This window comes from Strigops habroptila, chromosome 1 (genome assembly GCF_004027225.2).
Source record: "Strigops habroptila isolate Jane chromosome 1, bStrHab1.2.pri, whole genome shotgun sequence".
In the NCBI taxonomy this organism is placed as follows: domain Eukaryota; kingdom Metazoa; phylum Chordata; class Aves; order Psittaciformes; family Psittacidae; genus Strigops; species Strigops habroptila.
The window spans coordinates 68,805,755-68,824,129 of NC_044277.2; positions in this window are offsets into that span (position 1 = coordinate 68,805,755).

Consider the following 18,375-nt stretch of genomic DNA (forward strand, 5'->3'; position numbering starts at 1 on the left):
TCAAACATTCTCATCTAAAAATGTGAGGTCTATGCAAGACATTTAAAAATCTTGTAGGGCAAATTAATCCTGTATCATTCCAAATTTATTCTGCAGCTGTGTTTTTAGGAAACACTTAAAGCTCAGTGTCTGCATTATCATTTATATTTCATTAGCACCTGAAGGCCTCAAGTGAAGTGAGTCCTGGAAGCATTTGGGAAATAGAAATACAGGATAATACACTTTCCTAGTTCCAAACATCTATCACTGTTAAGATGAAAGAAGTAGAAAGGCAGTGGCACACTGACTTACGAAGGACAGTGCAGCAGATTGCTGTGACAAGAGTACAGGTTCCCTTGAATCACAGTGCAATACCATGTTTGCTAGGACACGTTATTGCTAACACATCCCAGACATGGAAGAAATAGAGTTTGGGTAAAGTGGAACACAGGTGCCATACCCCTTCACCCCCCCAAGTCATTTTCGTTATTTTGTGCTACTGGAAAAGCAATCTCATAATGTTGGGTAATGATCATAAAAGTTGAATGTGAAAGAATTATCACAGCCATTCTAAATTTAGCTAAATGGATCAACTAAACTGTTATAACCCACATCTAGTTCTCTGTTCTGTCATTCAGGGTACAGCACTGTGGCCATTTTTAACACCTCCTTTCCTGAGGAAAAGCTTAGCGCTTTTTTGCGTATATGTTATCTTGTATGCAACCAGTAAGTACCAAGAGCATGTAAATATCTGCATTGCAAACAAATGTTTCTTCGTTAACCAGCTACCTACAAAATGAGAAGTGTGCTTCATCTGAAACTGTTAAAATCTGGAGTAATGACTAAATACATGTGGAACAGTATAATATGAATGATATATAAAATGCTGATGATGGGGGAACTTAATTTGGTTCCTATCTGTGCCACTTTGAGAATTAGAAAAGAATACTACTTTTTTCCCCATTCTGCTTCACTTGGAGCCATTGGAAAAAATGAACAAATCCTCTCCTTGTGCTCCAGCATGTCACATTTTCTTTGTGGGTGTTTTGTTTAATGAAGTCATGCATCATGTTTCTGATGAAGTGTTCCCTTGACCAAGTCAGAAGAAGTATCTTCATCTTCTGTACGAGGAGAGGTTAAAAGGAAAAGGGTGAAATTGGATGCTGTGAAATTCAAATTCTTCTTGGGGCTGTCAGGAGTGCAAGGGGCTAGACTCATGTCAATTGACCATAATGAAAATGCTATTGAGATTAGCTACCTGTTTTCTGAGAATGTTTTTGGACCTGTTGAAGTTGTAACAGAATTTAGGGAAAATCATTCCTAAACACATGACAAGATTAGAAAATTTCAAGCAATGTTAATGATGCTAAATAATGATAATTTTTGGGCCCTTAACCCCCTGCCCTCTCTTCTCCCCTCCCTCCCCCTCCCAAATACTAATCCCTTCTTTAGGGGTACTGACAGTCCTTTGTAACCTATTCTGTCAGTCTTTTGTAACCTTCCTTTGAAGAAATGAGAGTGTTGTCCTATTCAGAATAGGAAACTGTATTTCTTAGACAACTTCAAAGATATTTGTTGAATGCCATTTTTGGGAAAAATTAAAAATGAAAATGTGCCTGACCTACACACTTCATTCGAATTCCTATAATTTAGTAAAGCTGCCTCTGTATGCTCTGAAACAACAGGGAGCTGAAGCCACAGGATTGTTTTAAACCGTGCTGGAGATGATGTAGCTCTTTTACTTGCATATCAATTTCAAGTACAGAAAATTTTCTGTTATCACTTTGAAAATGGAAAGAAATTAATGAGGAAAAGATTACCTTTGTTTCCCATCTAAATATAAAGAAATCAAGTAGTGATACCCATTAAAAGCACACTATGAATATTTGATGGAATTTGATAAACCAGGTGTTGTGCAACATTACACGAGCCTGTTAAAGTGGTTTTCCTTTAAAAAGGGTAACTGGGGACTTGGTTTTATTATAATTTCTGCATAATCTTTTAACTCCCTGTTCATCTACAAACTTGCACGGGCTAGCTGATACTGAGAAAATCAAAAATATTTTTTTTTAAATCTCAAAGGAAATGCTTCCTTACATATCCTTACCTACCTAAAATAAATCCGCTTGGGGGAAGGGGATGAAAAATATATTTTTTCTTATTTCTTTCTTTTGTATCTTTAGATAAATTGTTGAGGTCTGTGATGAGTACTTCACTGAGCCCACAGTCTGAGTGTTGAATAGGATTTTATCATGTGATGATAATATTAGGGTTGTGTTGCTGTAGCTCAGTTGGCAAGTCATTGTTTTAAAGACTACAGTACCCTGGAGAGCATTGCAGGTACATGAGTAGATTGCTTGATTTTATATCTAGATCACTAAGAACATTGGAGGATGTATAAAAAAACCATTAGGCAGACCACAGCAAATTCATTAGTTACATGGTGAGCAGCCTTTGCTGAATTATATAGAGAAGCAGAAGTGCATGACTTCTTGTCTTTAGAAATGACAATACACGTAGCAGGAGCCACATCCCTCGCCTGAGCTTAGCAAAGTATATCTTCTCTGTTGCATGGTAAGGTATGTATTCCTGCACAGTGAATGGTGTGCACGATGGGAGAAGGGGAAGGAGCTGCTGTCCCTGTTGTCTCTCTAGTATATACACAGTCTCTAAGTGCACAGAAGATCTTGATAAAATGCCACCATTTGAAGAAGGGCAGTTAGGTGCTGTGGCATTTGATATAAATACTGTAGCAGTCTGGAGAAAAAAATCACTTTAACGTTAAACTTGTCCCACTGTGAATGTCTCCTCATGATAAGAGTCAAGTGTGAATATTGAAGTCAGCATGAAGAATGTTTTGGTTTTACATCAAGGTGGGAAGTTTTAAAAGGATAGTGGTCAGAAGAAATCAACAAATCCCTTTTTTGATAGGAAATAAAGTTTTAACTACTCAAACTTTTTTATTATAGTGGCATTAGAAACTGACACATCACAGGAAGTAAGTTTGAGTGTGGCATCTGAACCACAAAATAAAGTCAGGATGAGAATCATGAGACCTACGTATTTCCCACAAAGGCATTATTTTCTGAAACATTTGAAGTTGTTTTGCTTCGGTTCTTGTTTTCTCAAAAATTATACTTGGTGTCCAAACAGCCCGTTTGCTATAAACTCCTGTGCAGAAATGAGGCACCTGCTGGTCATGATGTGCTCATATCTCACAAGCAGTCTGGAGATGTTACATCAAACAAGTTGCAACAAGGCTACCCTGTCCCTGTTGCTGTGGATGTCCTGTCTGCGTGAGGTAGGGAGGCAACAACATCCATTGCAGATCTCATCTAGATTTTGCTGGGACTCAGCTGTGCAGGAAACCTGCATAGATCTGTGAGGTTGAATTCAACATCATCTGCAGCTGAGAACCCATCCAGATCGCCTTGCCAGTAAGTTCTTTGGGGCATACAAGAAGTCTTGCAGCTCTTGGGCTGTAGAAAGCCCAGAGATCAGAATGATGCCTATGGCTGCTTTAGGTCTAAAATATCCCTTCTTGTACAATGTTTATTTCAATTAAACCATGTAGATTTTGTTGTGAGTCAGCTTGTGTCTGAATGCACATCTGTAAGTTAAGGGTAGCAAAAAATGTGTGATTATCCCAGTTGGGGTGTAGCTGCCTGAGAATTAGAATAAAAATGGTTTTCTATGACTTTTAATCTATAGGATTCCAGAATCTTTCAGCAAGTTTTTACAACTAAGATGTGTACATCTGTATATTCTTTTCTGTTGCTGTTTTCATTTTCTCAGAATTTTTTTAATTTAGCGCTTTTAAGCAAATTCTTTGAGCACAGCACATGCTATTTTTACTGCACGATACAGCTTCATAGGCTATTTAACACAGCAGGCCATGTTTCACAGCTGGCTGGATCTCAGAAAGTTAACCAAATTCTGCTTCTATTTAGACCAACAGCAGAATTTACAATGATTAAAATGGGACTCAGAGTTTGTGGTTGGTAAATTTGGTTGTCTCAGCATTTAGTAATAACTGTGTATTCTGTCTGTATCTACTCTCTGCCTGTCACTAAGGGAGCTAGTCATTTGCAATCATCAATAGTGGAATTTAGAACTTAGTTTCAGCTTGTGCTTATTTGCACAAAACTATATTTTCATGTAACGTTTGCAGAAAAACAAATATTGAAGGGTGATCTTATTTATAAAGTACGGGCATGTTGACACATTCTAGTAAAAATACCAGTAGAGATGAAATACTGGTCTGGATTTGTAGTTCTTTGTCTCTATATATTGGACCCAAACTCCCCAGCATGAGCAGAGGGATCTTCCCATTTTTTATTTATGCAATGTTGTATAAACTTGCAGAAAATATCAAAATTTTTGGTTCAGAAAATGCTGCAGTCCTTTTTGTCTGTTCTCTCATATTGTGAATCCTGATAAGTTTCAGGTGGAAACCATGAACGCATTATTGCAATGTGATACTTGAACATCTATGTAGTTTGACATGTATTAAACTGCCTTTATGTCACTTTAATAATACTCTGTAGAGCTATACATGAAGAACAACTGGTTTCCTAAAAGCATGAAGGCTTATTTAATGGTTTAGGAACCCTTATATATAATGCATAATAGAGTCAGTATTAAGTATTCAAATAGTTGCATAAATATTTTAGGAGGAATGGAAAGAGAGAAAGCTTGTTTTATTTCATTGACCAAACTGACTCCAGCACTTGCTGAAGAGCAAATCTAGTATGCTTTTCCATTGTATCTCCAAGTAGTCAGTCCTCTTAACATTGTTGATTGTACAGCGCGGGCTTCTGTACGTGCTGCTTTGCTGATTTGGAAACTGCCTTAAGAACTGTCTTCTTGTGATTCTCACCCACCCCCCCATTAAACACATAGTTTCATAAGACTGTATTTAGTCCAGATGAATACATGTGTCTTAGAAAGAAAGAGGTTTACACCTATTAGTTGGAAAAAAATTCTATGCACAGAATTTTCTACCTATGTGGTGGCCTCCCTGTGGGTTGCTATATATATTCATTTCTGGTTTGATTTCGTGAGAAGACTGACAAAACTGAGGAAAACCTGTTTTGTTTTGTTTTGTTTTGTTTTTTTCAATAGTCTGCCTTTAAAGTCTGGTCTTCTCACAGTTTCATATATAATGTTGCCTGTTCTATAGATATCATTGATTTGTGCTTCTTGAGTACAAAATGCTATTGATTCTTACGTCTGGAAAAGATGGTAAATATCCTGAGGCAGCTTTTAATTAATATCTCATGCTTCATTTTACTGAATGGTGAAATGCAACGTAATTATGGAACAAGTTACTTTAAGGACAAATCTGTACTTAAATATTTGGAATTCGGTAAGTTGAATAGAAGGAATTAAAAAATTAGAGACATTTGAGTTAAACAGGAACAGAAATTCTCGTGTTTGCTTGAAGTGACAGGAATCCCTGTTAAATTATCTCAGGAGATATGCTGTAGCTGATTCAAAGGAAAGTATTTATAGCAGTGTAAGAAAGCTATATATATATGGGAAGCTAGATAGTTAGAAAGACATTCACAATGATCTTTAAATTTATTTAAAATTTTCACTCTAGTTAGTAGAACTGGGAGAGTTGGGCTAAATAAAGATCTCAACTCTCAGAATAATGCTTTTTTAAAGTGTTACTCAGGTGACATGTAACTGGAGAAAAATATTGATTTAATTTTTTGTAGGCTTTTTTTTTTTTGTATGTGTACATTTTACACACAGAAAATAAAGTGCATGTGGATGTGCCAAAAAATGAATCCAGAAAATACTGTGTTACTTCTGAGGGCACACAAATGTGTTATATTGGTCTACTTTTATCAAAATATAATCAAATGCTGTTATCGAAGTAGCCTCCATTTTCCTGTGAAATACATAAAATACACAGAATACACACAGATACACAGTGGTTTTACTGGAGATCAGTCAGAATATTCTGTATATGCAAATGCTGTAGAAGTATTTTTTAGCATTTCAGGAAGCTCCTTTATTGTTAAGACTATAGACAGTTTTTGCATATCTCTGAGAGATCTGGTTGCTGGCATCTTTTTTTACATGCCAGCTATGTTTGATCATTATTTGATTTTGGTAGCTACAACCTAGAGAATAGGAAGGAAGAAAAGAACAGTATTACTGGCAGAAAGAAAAAGATGAGCTTATGTATGAAGAAACATTAAGGCATACATTTCAAGAAGATTTAAAATGCAACACTTAATTGAATTCCCTTAATGTATTTTTGTCACTGTATTTGAGGAGTAGCTTACTCTTCAGACTGAAGGAATTAATTTGCATGGATTTACAACAGAAATAAATAAACTTTTTGAGACTGAGTTAACACAGCTGTTGTTAATTTTTTGAAAGAATAGCTTACTATAATTTCTAGCTCCTATTAGTCTGTTTGGCCCTGCAGATTGAGTATTGTTTTCATGCAGAAAACAGCTTTTGGTAGAACCTTGGACTGGCTCAGTCTCAGCTGAACCCAATTCTCTCAAAGCTACTTACAAGGTTATCTGTAGGTTATTTTTTATGTGTTAAAACCAAACATTTAGTGATAAATGGGAGGTGAAAACAGGGGCAGACATTATTTTCCTGTGAGATTTGCTATGTGCTGGGGGAGACAGGACAATTCAAGTTCTGTCTTATGGATGGCTGTGTTTTGGTGATAGTGAACATGAAAGTGTCTAATCATTGCTCTGCATCTTACTGTGTATAGTTGTGTGTGTCTGGGGCAGCTGAGATGGGATGACGAGGTCATGAAGCATCATAAGCTTAATTTGGCATCTGTAACTGGCATCCTCATTCCAGGGGTGAGTACATATTGCACAAATCGTTCCTTCATTATGCACGGTATAATGTGTATCCACTTTATCCAATACTCTCCTATCTTTTTGTTCTGTGGTTTGTTGCTGTTGGTTTTGATTCTATTTTAAAGCTTTGGAGATTAAATTATTATAAATGCAGTCATGAAAAATGAGGTTTTAGTGAAGAAACTAACAGATAAGGCTATAAGAATAATGTACTTTTAATGCCTTTTGAGAAACAAAAAATTATTTGTTTTCCAGTTATGTCTCCAAATGGCATGTTTTGTAATTGATTAAGTCAAATCTAGTGATCATTGGTAATGAATTGTTTTCAACAGGATAAGAAATTAAATGACAGCCTTAACTTTATGGAGAAATTGCTCATACCAGATCAGTCCCCCAAAGTTTGTAGTGTCTGAGAGTATGAATCAACACATGGATTCAATTCTTTATATTTCCTTAATAAATACAGATTTTTATTTATTTTTTCTTTAATTCCCCCAAGTTGCTAGGGGAGAAATCCACACTAAGCAGAAAGAGGATGTGAAAAATTTCTCACTCTTGTCAGTATCTGTTTTTTTTTTTCCCAGACAAATGTTTCTCGATTTAAATGGTGTTCTTGTGGTTTGCAGATTGCTCTAGTAAATAGTTTTCTTTTTTCATAGAAGTAGCTTAAACAAAAAAATCCAATTTTATTGTAGAGATTGTAGTATGTTTTATCCTTGGTTCAGGCAGGTGGAAAGAAAACCTGCATGGAAAACTGTAGAAACAAACAATAAGTTGTTACTGTGTGGTAGTTAAATATTGGTTGTGGGTATAGATTGGATGCATTTCTTTTTAAAGACGATGTTCTTGGAATTTATTATTTGAAGTATGTATACCAATCAATTCAGTTAACTTGGCTACTGACAGAGAAGAGCATATATTTGATGAGAGTTTCTCTGGGTAAAATTTTGACCTGGTACTTCATAAAAATTGTGGCAAAAGATTAGATCTGTTTATAAGAAAATATAGGCATTTTGACATGATTATTGTACTCATCATATAAGAAAAATACTGAAACACATATCTCTGAAGGCTTACAGAATAATGCAAGGAGTAGTTTGTTGTGACTTTTCAGGTTCAGTTCTGTCCATTAATCTTTACCCATGATGTTGTCATGGCGGGTTCTAGTTCTCCAGAACTATGATCAAGGAGTCTTTCATATTAAGGAGGTGCAAACCTAATGCTATCATTTGGACAGTGTTGCATGGTAGTTTTTAATAATTTGTAACCAGGAGTTCTTATTTTTCCTTCTTTGCTTTATGCCTTTTTTTTATGTAAACAGATGAAGTTGTAGACCCTTTTCAATTGAGGTAATGTAAAGATTTCTTGTGATCTCTGTCATTTGAATGAGATAATCACATTCAAACACAGAGCGAATGATGAATGCCACATTTGACATTCAATATGAGCTGTAAATAAAGCAATGATATCCAATTATAGTATTTGCTTCATGCTTTAGTCTTTGTAGAGATTAGGGTGCTATTCTGTTAGACAGATGTAAAAATACTGTGGCCTAAAGGGCTTTCGGCGGAGACAAGGGGAGACACAAAACCAGAGAATTCAGCTGTATGAGATTGCACAGTAAGAAATGGTAAATCTGGGGAAATCTGCCTGCTGACCCTCTGCCCAGGGCCTCCCTGCAAGGGCAGCACTGTCCAACATGTGAGTCATTTATACCCACCAGGCTTTACAAACAATAAGAGGTGGTAAAATGCCAGGAAGTATTCCAAATTGCTGGAAATGAGTTATGGGCTAAGAAGGTCATGAAGCACTGTCTAGACCACAGAGGTTATATTTATATTCCAAGTTTGTCTTGACCAGTTTCTGTGAGACAGAAACAATAAATCAGCTGTGCTTTCTAAAAACTGAACAGTAAAAGGAGTGAAATGAAAATGGCACCACACTGCAGTATTCAGTAGCATTTCATTATCTCTCTACAGGCGAATAATTTCTTCCCCACAATAACATCTTTCTTTTTTTTGTCTTTTTTTTTTTTTTAATTCACTCATGTCATTAACCCATGAGGTATCAAGTCAGAAAAATTAGAAACATTCTAATGAGAAAAAAATAGGTGGAAAAAATGAGTATTGACATATTTAATGGTCCTGCTCTTGTTTATGTCTTTGACTTAACCACATTTGAATAATAATGGCATCTTCTTGGAACAGTATTTTTAGCTTTTGAATCACTAAACTGAAAGACATTCAGAAAAATAAAAAAGACTGAAATGCACTTTGCAGCCAAAAACCCCCTCAAAGTCCAAAGGGAATAAATATGCTTAAAACATACTAGGACGCTAAACGCAAATGAAACAGAATTCCAGACTAAAGACCTTTGGCTATAAAAGATACTCTCTAGCTATTGTTATTACCATTAGGGATGAGATAAACCAAGAAAACTGTAACCTCAGTTTAAATTTTAATATGAAGTGTCTGCATTGTTTTCTTGCTGTATTGATTAGCATTAATTAGTTACCATGAGAGTACAGGCTTTTAAAAATCTGAAGTTCTCTATATAACAAGCTTGTGCTATCTTGGTACATATTGTATTTGGTAGCATTCTCATATAAATTATTCAAAAGAATCAATCTGAGTATCTGAAGAGACACCTATATTTATATATGCGTGTGTGTGCATAGATCTCACTTAATTACAAATGTATTATAATGTAAGACTAAAATTGCTTGTCTTAAATGTAAACCTTATCCAAAACAATGACAAAAAAAACCCAGAACAAACAAAATCAACAAACAAACAAAAAACCCCAACCCCTCCTCTCTCCCCAATAAAAATAAATAGACGAAAAAAACCACCAAAAAAACCAAGCCCCACAATCCACAAAACAGATGTGCAGAAATGGGAATCGTTGATACACTGGTAATAATAAAATAAACAAACATACCCCTAAACCCCAGAGAAGACTAAAGAAGTACATAATAAAAAGGCACAGAAAGACATAATTAATGTTTATTTTGTACTTGGGAACCATATGTGGCTTTGAAATAAAAATGCCAAACTGACAAGTTGCCAGCAGGGGTTGTAGTTGTTAACAGTCCTGGTTCAAAATGCTATAAAATAAAACTGTTATCTTTGGGAATTTACCAGTGTTGTCCATGTGATATTAAGGGTTATCTATTTTTATGGCTAGACATATTTATCTTTGAAGGTATGTCTATGAACAAGGGATATGGAATATGAGAAGCCGAGCTGGCCACATTATTTGCCTCAGATAAATATTGATTTTAAATGTAAGCAATATTTTCCCCAAATCTACTTTTGTATTGTAGGAAGATGATGATTATGCCCAGTGCCAGCAATTACAGAGAACCATGCTGCAGCTGATTCTTCTAAACAGTACAATAGACTGTTGATCCCATATATCACCTGCCCCCAAAACAACTTTAGAAATACTAGAAAAACACACTTAAAACCTGGCAAATATAAAATTTAAAGCTTTAAAAAACACAATGTGATAAAGACAGATCAACAGCTTTGTTATTCTCCTAGCTTCCTGCAGCAGGGAATTTCTTCAGTTAACATCCCTCACCACCCGCCCCCCCCCCCCCAAAAAACCACAAAAAACCAACCAAATTCAAACCCCCAAAACCACCCAAAAAAAAAAAAAAAAAAAAAAAAAAAAAAAAAAACCAAAAAAAACCAAAATATCCCAAAAAAACCCCCACCAAAAGAAACAAATGAACAAACCAACTCCCAAGCTGCAGTTACTTAGGGCAGATAGAATACAGTTCTATTATTTTCAAAGACTATAGAACTCAAGGAAGTATTACCTTGGAATTCACTTGGTGTTTAAACATGGTATTTTTTTGTTAAAGGTGATTATTGGTCACATGCATTACACAGTATTGATTTGGCTTTTTCCATGATGGGCATTTTTAAGATGAAGAATTACTAGTGGTAAATAGTGGCTATTCAGTAGAGGATAATGCAGTTGCAATGCAAACTTTCAGATGAATCATCATTCATGCTACAATCCATTGAACTCTTGGGATTCACAAATATCTCCATTGAATGCCTAGTAGTCACTTGAACACTCATAAATACTGATGAATGTGGGCTCTAAAGAGCAAAGTAAATGAGCTGCTTCTCAAATTTTATTTTTTTTTTTTTTAATTCATTGATAAGCAGATTCTGAGAGAGCAAAAGAACAAACAGATGAACGCCTATTTTCAACTTAGTGAATTAGAGTTAGGAAAAGACTCATTCACAAAGGAAAATGACCTGTATAGCTGTATGTTACTGTAGCTGGTAATTACACAAAACGTCTTAGATATTACTCTTCTAAAAATGGTTGCACATCCAGTTGAAAGAGCTGAGTTTCATTGACTTGTGTAGACAGGGGTGGCATAAATAGATGTCACGTTATACCCAAAGGGATTTTGTTTAATATTTGGTTGAGGGAAAGGCAAAAACAGTCCACCTCTGAATATAGCAGAGTGCTTCAGTTGCTTTGTGCTGATTTATTGCTACCTTTCTAAGAATGACATTCTGCAATGATCGTTTCATCAAAGTACCCGATTCTCCTGGGATTTGCCTATTTTTAGACATTAAAAATACTACCTCTCTTGCAGCAAATTTATCCCAGTAGCTTTGGTATTTTATTGATTCGTGCGGGCAGCCAAACAGGTATGGTATGTCAATAACTACAGCTAGCTCTTATTAAATATATTATCTCTGTTTAAAATTAATGAAGTTCATAAATAACAGACAAAGGAAAGTTTTTTAAAGGTGAAAGACATAGGTGAAACTTCTTTCTCTCACAGACCAGCTCATCTCAGCTGTAAGTCAGAATACAGCAATCTTAAATCCTTCCCGAAGTAGGTATAGTTCTGTTAATGAAATCAGATTCAGCAAGCTTGAATTGAACTAATTTTGTGAGGACTCTTTATGCCTAAAATGGGCATAAAAAGTCTTAATGCTTGCTGTAAATATACAAAATCACTGAGAACCAGGAGGCTTTCATGGTGCGCTTCCAATTCAAGAGGTGTCTGCTCAGTAGCTGTCAGTAAAATCAATCTAGATCAACCTCTCCAGCCACTAGATGTTGACAGTTTGAAAATCTGTCTGCTACATTTTGCTCGTGAAAGAGGGTGTTCCAAATATTTTGGTCAGACAAGTTGCTCAGCACCCTGGTAAAACACGGTTTCCAGAAGCGCATGTTATAGCATACTGGATATTAATACCCTCCTCAGCAATTAACAAAGGAATATAAGATAGATTGGATAGTTGCTGCTGATGTCCTGATACTGCAGACAATGGCAGAATATAATTACATTCATAAATAAGCCAAGCTTCATTATGAAACAATTGGGTTGTTTTTATTATTAGTAGTATTATTATTATTATTAGCTACTGTTGGGCAGGTCTTCCTAAAACTTCAATGGTGTTTAGAAAGCTTACTTTAGTTTCCGGCTTTATTTCTTTCATGGGTAGTTTATACCCATTTTCTTTGTGTCCTTTAGCTTAAAGAGTATGTTTTGTTTCTCAGACTCCCTGATCTATTCACAGATAATAAACTGCTTGTTTCCTAGTATCATTTTAGTAATCAATGGAGACATGAGTAGTCCATCTGGCTACTTAAAATATAAAATAGTGTTCTAATGCAATGTCTACATGATGCTAAACACCAAAACCAAATTTACAGCAGCTTGTTTGAGCACAGAGAGTTCTGTAGTTCATTTAATATTCAAGTCTGTGTATTCCAAAACTTTGGCTGATGTTCCAGTCTAGAGATGTCCATAGAGCTGTGTGCAATTGAGAGACACCATCCGTTCGTCACAGTTTCCTCACTGGCTTATTAGTCAAAAAACAGATGAACCTTCTTTTTTACCTGAAATGAGCTAGCTTATTTGTAGGCACTGCATTTCTTACCCTTCTATAAAGCTGAAGTGCATGTGGACAAGGAGCAAGAACTGTTCAAACAACAGTTTCCCTGTCATCACCCTCCCCTCCCTTCTTAGCTCACTGGAGTCCTTCTGTTTGGTAAAAAGTGCCTATGAATACCACAGATTTTGCTGCCAGTTGATGATGTTTTGCAACATTGTTGCAGTGTGGTGTGGACTGTTGGCTTTTTTTTGTTGTTGTTTAAGCTGTTTGAAAATATTTTCCACTGTGTCCTGGGTTCAGCTGTAGCAGTCATTTTTCTCCTTCCAAGTAGCTGGTGCAGTGCTATGTTTTGGCTTTAGTCTGAAAACAGTGCTGATAACACACAGATGTTTTATTGTTGCTAAGCAGTGCTTACTCTGACCAAGGACTTTTCAGTCTCTCATGCTCTGCCAGTGAGGAGGGGCACAAGAAGCCAGGAGGGAGCAGAAACAGGACACCTGACCCAAACTAGCCAAAGGGGTATTCCATGTCATAGCATGGCCTGTCCAGTATGTAAACTGGGGGGAGTTACCTGGAAGGGATCGATTGTTCCTCAGATCGGGCTGGGTATCAGTCGGCGGGAAGTGAGCAATTGTGTTGTGCATCACTTGTGTTTGTTGTTTTTTTCCCTTTCCCCTTTTAGTTTTGTATTCTCTCCCCTGGTTACTTTGCTTATTATTATTATTATTATACCATAGTTTTATACTATACTTTATTTGACTGTTCTTATCTCAAACCACAGGTTTACATTCTTTTGATTCTCCTCCCCATCCTGCCCAGAGGTGAATGGGGTGAAGAAGAGGTGAGTGAGAGGCTGCGTGGTTCTGAGTTACTGGCTGGATTTAAACCACAACACACTGAACTTCCATTGTAAAAACATTAAGACCATTAACATTTTACTGGTAAGATTGAATATAAGCTGATTGCTAAAATCAAAATATCTTAATCATCTGGATGGGTTTTAACCCATCCTACAGTCTAATGCATAGAGGTGAATTTGTGGGGCTTAAATTTTTTTACATATGGATGGATTTTGGTCTTGCTCACAATTCAAGAGTGGCTGCAGTGGTTCAGATGAGAGGTTTGTGCAGTCCAAGAAATGCTCTCCAGCAGCATCTCAAGTGAAGATGAAATCATGCATGCAAAAACAGAGCTAGCAGACAAGATACTTTTCTTGAGCAGACTCTAAACACTTGCATTTGAGGAACAACTGGCACGGCCCTGTTTTCCATGTGTTAAGTAAGATGTAATGAACTTCTCTATGAGGATTTAAATGCACACCCATATAGATAACACTCTGTATTTAAAATATTTGTAATAGATTTGCCCCTTGTTTTATTTCTGGTTTACCTGGCACAATTACTAATAGTATAGGGGAAGGGTGAGGAGGGCAAATGGTTAAAGTTAGTGACAAGTTATAAGTGGCCTGTGGAGCCTTGACTGGTGGTCGGCAGAGAGCTGGCTGGCTGAATGCATGAAGTCATGTGTGGAAAGCGACGCTTGCATATCAGTTCTTGAGAGGAGATGGAAGCATATGGAGCTGCAGACTTTCTAGGCTTGACTGAACGTGATAGCCCCAAGTTCTTGCTCTGTGAGTTGGATCTGTTATGGAAACTATTATGGCTGCTTAATTTTAGCAGTCCTTCTGTGCTGGTTCCTGTCCAGTCATGGACGAGAACAGTTTGAGGAATATTTTAATATAACGTCTGATCTGTGCTTGATAGACTAGTTTGTTTGATTACCCACTAAAGATCCTAATTGCATTCTTTAAGCTGAATTCTGGATTGTATAACTGTACAATTTACTTGGCCTGTCAATATATTGTAATCTTGAAGTAGTACCACCTGTTCTCTTTTAAACCCGCCCCCCACAGGCTGAGGGAGAACTGAGAACAGTAATATGTGAAACATTCAAGCCTTTTATTATTCCTCTTTTTTGGGTTATGTGTTTGTTTAAAAAAACAAGCAAACAAAAAATTAGGCAGATTTTTTTAGAGGGAGGAAGAACAGCATAAACCAATTGAACAGAGTAAGGATCCACATCTAAATGCAGATCTGTGTGGCATTAATCAATTTTTTTGTGCTTAAAATAGAATAGGAATGGACTAGTTCTGCTTTAGAAACGAAGACTGTTGGCATGCGCTAAAGATGTCAGGTGGCGGAACTGGTATTTCTGTTAAGCATGAGATATCTTGCCAATGAAATAAAACATCAAAATGTGCAGAAAAATTGAATCTTTGTCAGGATACTTAAAGACATATTTCTCAAAAAACATGGCTGTAATGGGTGGGGTTCCACATAACCTCTTCTTGTAGGATTTTTTTTTTTTTTTTTGCATGGTATATGTATAAAAAATAAAAGGTCAAGTATGCATACAAAGGAGAATTTTTTGTCTTTTAAAGTGAGTTTGGCTACCCCCTTTATTGCGGAACTTTCCGTAGGATGCTAGGAAAATAACGTCTGGGTGGATAGATATAATATTTCAACAATCGAGCCACCGAACAATCTGATGTGGAACCTGCCATACATTCTTTTTCTTGTTGACATTGTTGCAGACTGGATGACGATGATGAAAAGTATAGGCAACACCAACACTAACGTAACAAGGGCAAATGTTTGTCTCCAATGACTTTATGTAGCAGAGAAAACCTTCAGAAAAAGAAGAGAATGAGAATTGGTAAAAAGCATCTGGGAAATGAAATAGACCAAGTTGGACTCAAAATTATGCCAGAATAAACAGTCTTAAAATACCTGGTCAAGAATGAAGAATATTCCAGGAAACATTTTCCAGATGGACAGATGCTTGTGTTTTTTTGGTTTTGATTTTGTTTTTTTGTTGTTGGTTTGTTGGGGGTTTTTTAATGTTACTGGAGACTTCAAGAAAGAAGTAGTATCAAGAATAGAAATGCTTTCACAACATTTAAGCAAATCAACCATATATTGAAATCAAAGATAGATAATAGTCTAAACCAAGAGTTTCTAATTGAATACTGACTTCTGTGGTCCTTTACGAAAGGGTGGCCTGGTTAAATATTAGTGAAGAAGCTATTACCTTTTAAAGCAAATATGTAGCAAGTTCTTAGCACAAGAATCTGACAAAGGCAATTGATCTGTTTAGGGCATATACACACAGTATTTGAGTCTTTCTACGAAAAACAATAGCTTGCGGAAAAGTCTCAGCCAAGACACACCTTAAAATGAACCAGGACAGGTGAAACAATAGACTTTCAGAATTTTTAATTTATTTAATTTAAATTACATTGTGAATGCAATCCAGTGTTACAAGAAGACATTTGTAAAATAGAGAAGTTTCCAAGAGTCTTGCCTCAGCACCAGGCCTCAATCGCAGCCTCAGCACCAGGCCTCAATCGCAGCCTCTGGCTTTGTCATGTTTCCCTAGTTCCTCTTTTGGAACTAGGAACTGTTTTGGTACTCTTCATAATAGTTGCACCAAACTCAAATGCAAGAAAGGCATGAGTAGGAGGGTAAAGTTTTATGAAATGTAATTTCCATGTGATACTCCAAAAAAAGTTTTTCTCTGAAGCATAGCGACTGATCATGTTCTGCCACCTGGGCTTTCAGAGTTGTGGTGTCAGCACAAAGATGAAAAGCAGATCTTCTTTTCACAGGGTTATGGGAAGAATACACAAAAGAGACTTCTTTCCTCTCCAAATCTGCTAATTTGGTTCTTAATGTGCAACAACTTCTCTACACACTCCAAGGCACTTTACAACGTTAGGTAGTGTGATTAGAGAGGTAATTAAGAAACTGTGTAATAATAAGATCAGAGAGAACTGATGCTTTAAAGCCTGTACATTATGGCCAACAGAACTTCATTTCATGAATAAATAAATCAGATTAATTTCCACTAACAGAGATATCTCATGCTGCAAATGATATTGGATGCTATGACTTAAGTCCAAGTGGAGGCATGAATTATTGTCATTATATGACTTGGAATTCATTCATTCTCACAAAACCACCCACAAAACAATGTAGAATGGTATCTTGTAGTGGGTCTGCACTGAGCCTGGTGAAAAAAATGAGGGACAGTTAGTTTTGGTAATACCAGCAACAGAGAGCTTATGTACAAACCATTACCTGGATAGGAAAATGAATAAATATAAACATTCGAATGGATGGAAACCCTTAAATTCCTTCATGAAGCGAGAAAGATTGAGGCTCACAGGTTAAGAAAGGGCTTTGTTAAGATGAAACCTGGAGGGGTTCTATCTAGAAATCTACATATAAATATTGTGAAGGCAGCTTGCTTCTGCAGTACCTATCAAATTACTCTGGGCTCTCCTCTTTCTTGGCTTTTGTACAATGTTGAGAGTAGGATGCATTAGGTGCTGCTAGGACCCTTCCTAGCTGGAGCTATTTCCATTACATTATTTTAAAGATGCCTCTACACTTTCTGAAGTAGATGTGATTCCCCAGACTACTCACAGCCTATCTGCTTTGCCAATTACTTGCCCCTTTTCCACATACTTTTATCGTCTCTTTGGGTTTAGGCTTGTGGGTCATTGTGGAATACAGTGAGGTGGTGATTGATTTCGATAGTGATCATGTTAATGCAGTAAAAGGAATGAAGTTTTCAAAACAAAAACTACTTCTGAGGAGCTTTTCTTATGACACGCAATCACTGAATGTATCATGTCCAGAATCTGATTGTTAGTAAGCACCTTTTTTTTCACTCTGCATATAACATGCAAAACATTTATAAGGCTTTTATTATTTGCACATAGAAGATCTTGAGACACATCAACAGGAATTATGTTTTCAGTTGTATTTTAGCATAATGAGAAGAGATTTAGATTAGATATTGGAAAGAAATTCTTCACTATGAAGGTGGTGAGGCACTGGAACAGGCTACTCAGAGACCTTGTGGATGCCCCATCCCTGGCAGCTTTCAAGGTCAGGTTGGACGGGGCTTTGAGCAAAGTGGTCTAGTAGAAGGTGTCTCTGCCTGTGGTGGTGGGGTTGGAACTAGATGATCTTTAGGGTCCCTTCCAACCCAAACCTTTCTAGGATTCTATGACATACTGTACACACCCAAACAGCCCAGTTCTTAGTAACTAAATAAAATCATGCTGTTGCTGACACAAGAAATTCAACCTGAAAACTGCGCATTCTTCTGTGGCTTTCACTAAAGTGTGAACCCTATTTACATGATAAATCATGAATCTATACCATACAAAGGTAGGAAATTACAGCATGTGGTCACATTTACATAGGTGAAAATACAATTGCCTTCTGAGAATTTCTGAAAATTTGTTGTTTTCTGGGAAGACATTCCTGTTGATATCAGGAGCAGAATTTTAAAAGGTATGAAGTCTGATCTGAGGTCTGATTCTGTGAGTTGCTGGGTTAGGCAATCACAAGTTGTTGTTAGGCACCTTGAGTTTAAATTGGTGTTCATCAGAATAGGAAAATCTCATGCCTCACAAGACAGAGCTCTTGTCATCTCATTTCCAGGATCATAACTATCTGGGACACACCATTATGCACAGACAGAAGCAGTGGCAGATACTATATTGCCATAAACAATTTCTGAAGTCTCTTTGCTGTTATGAACAGGGAGTTGCATACATTTTTTATTCTGCAGAACACTAAGTCTTATGTTTAATCATA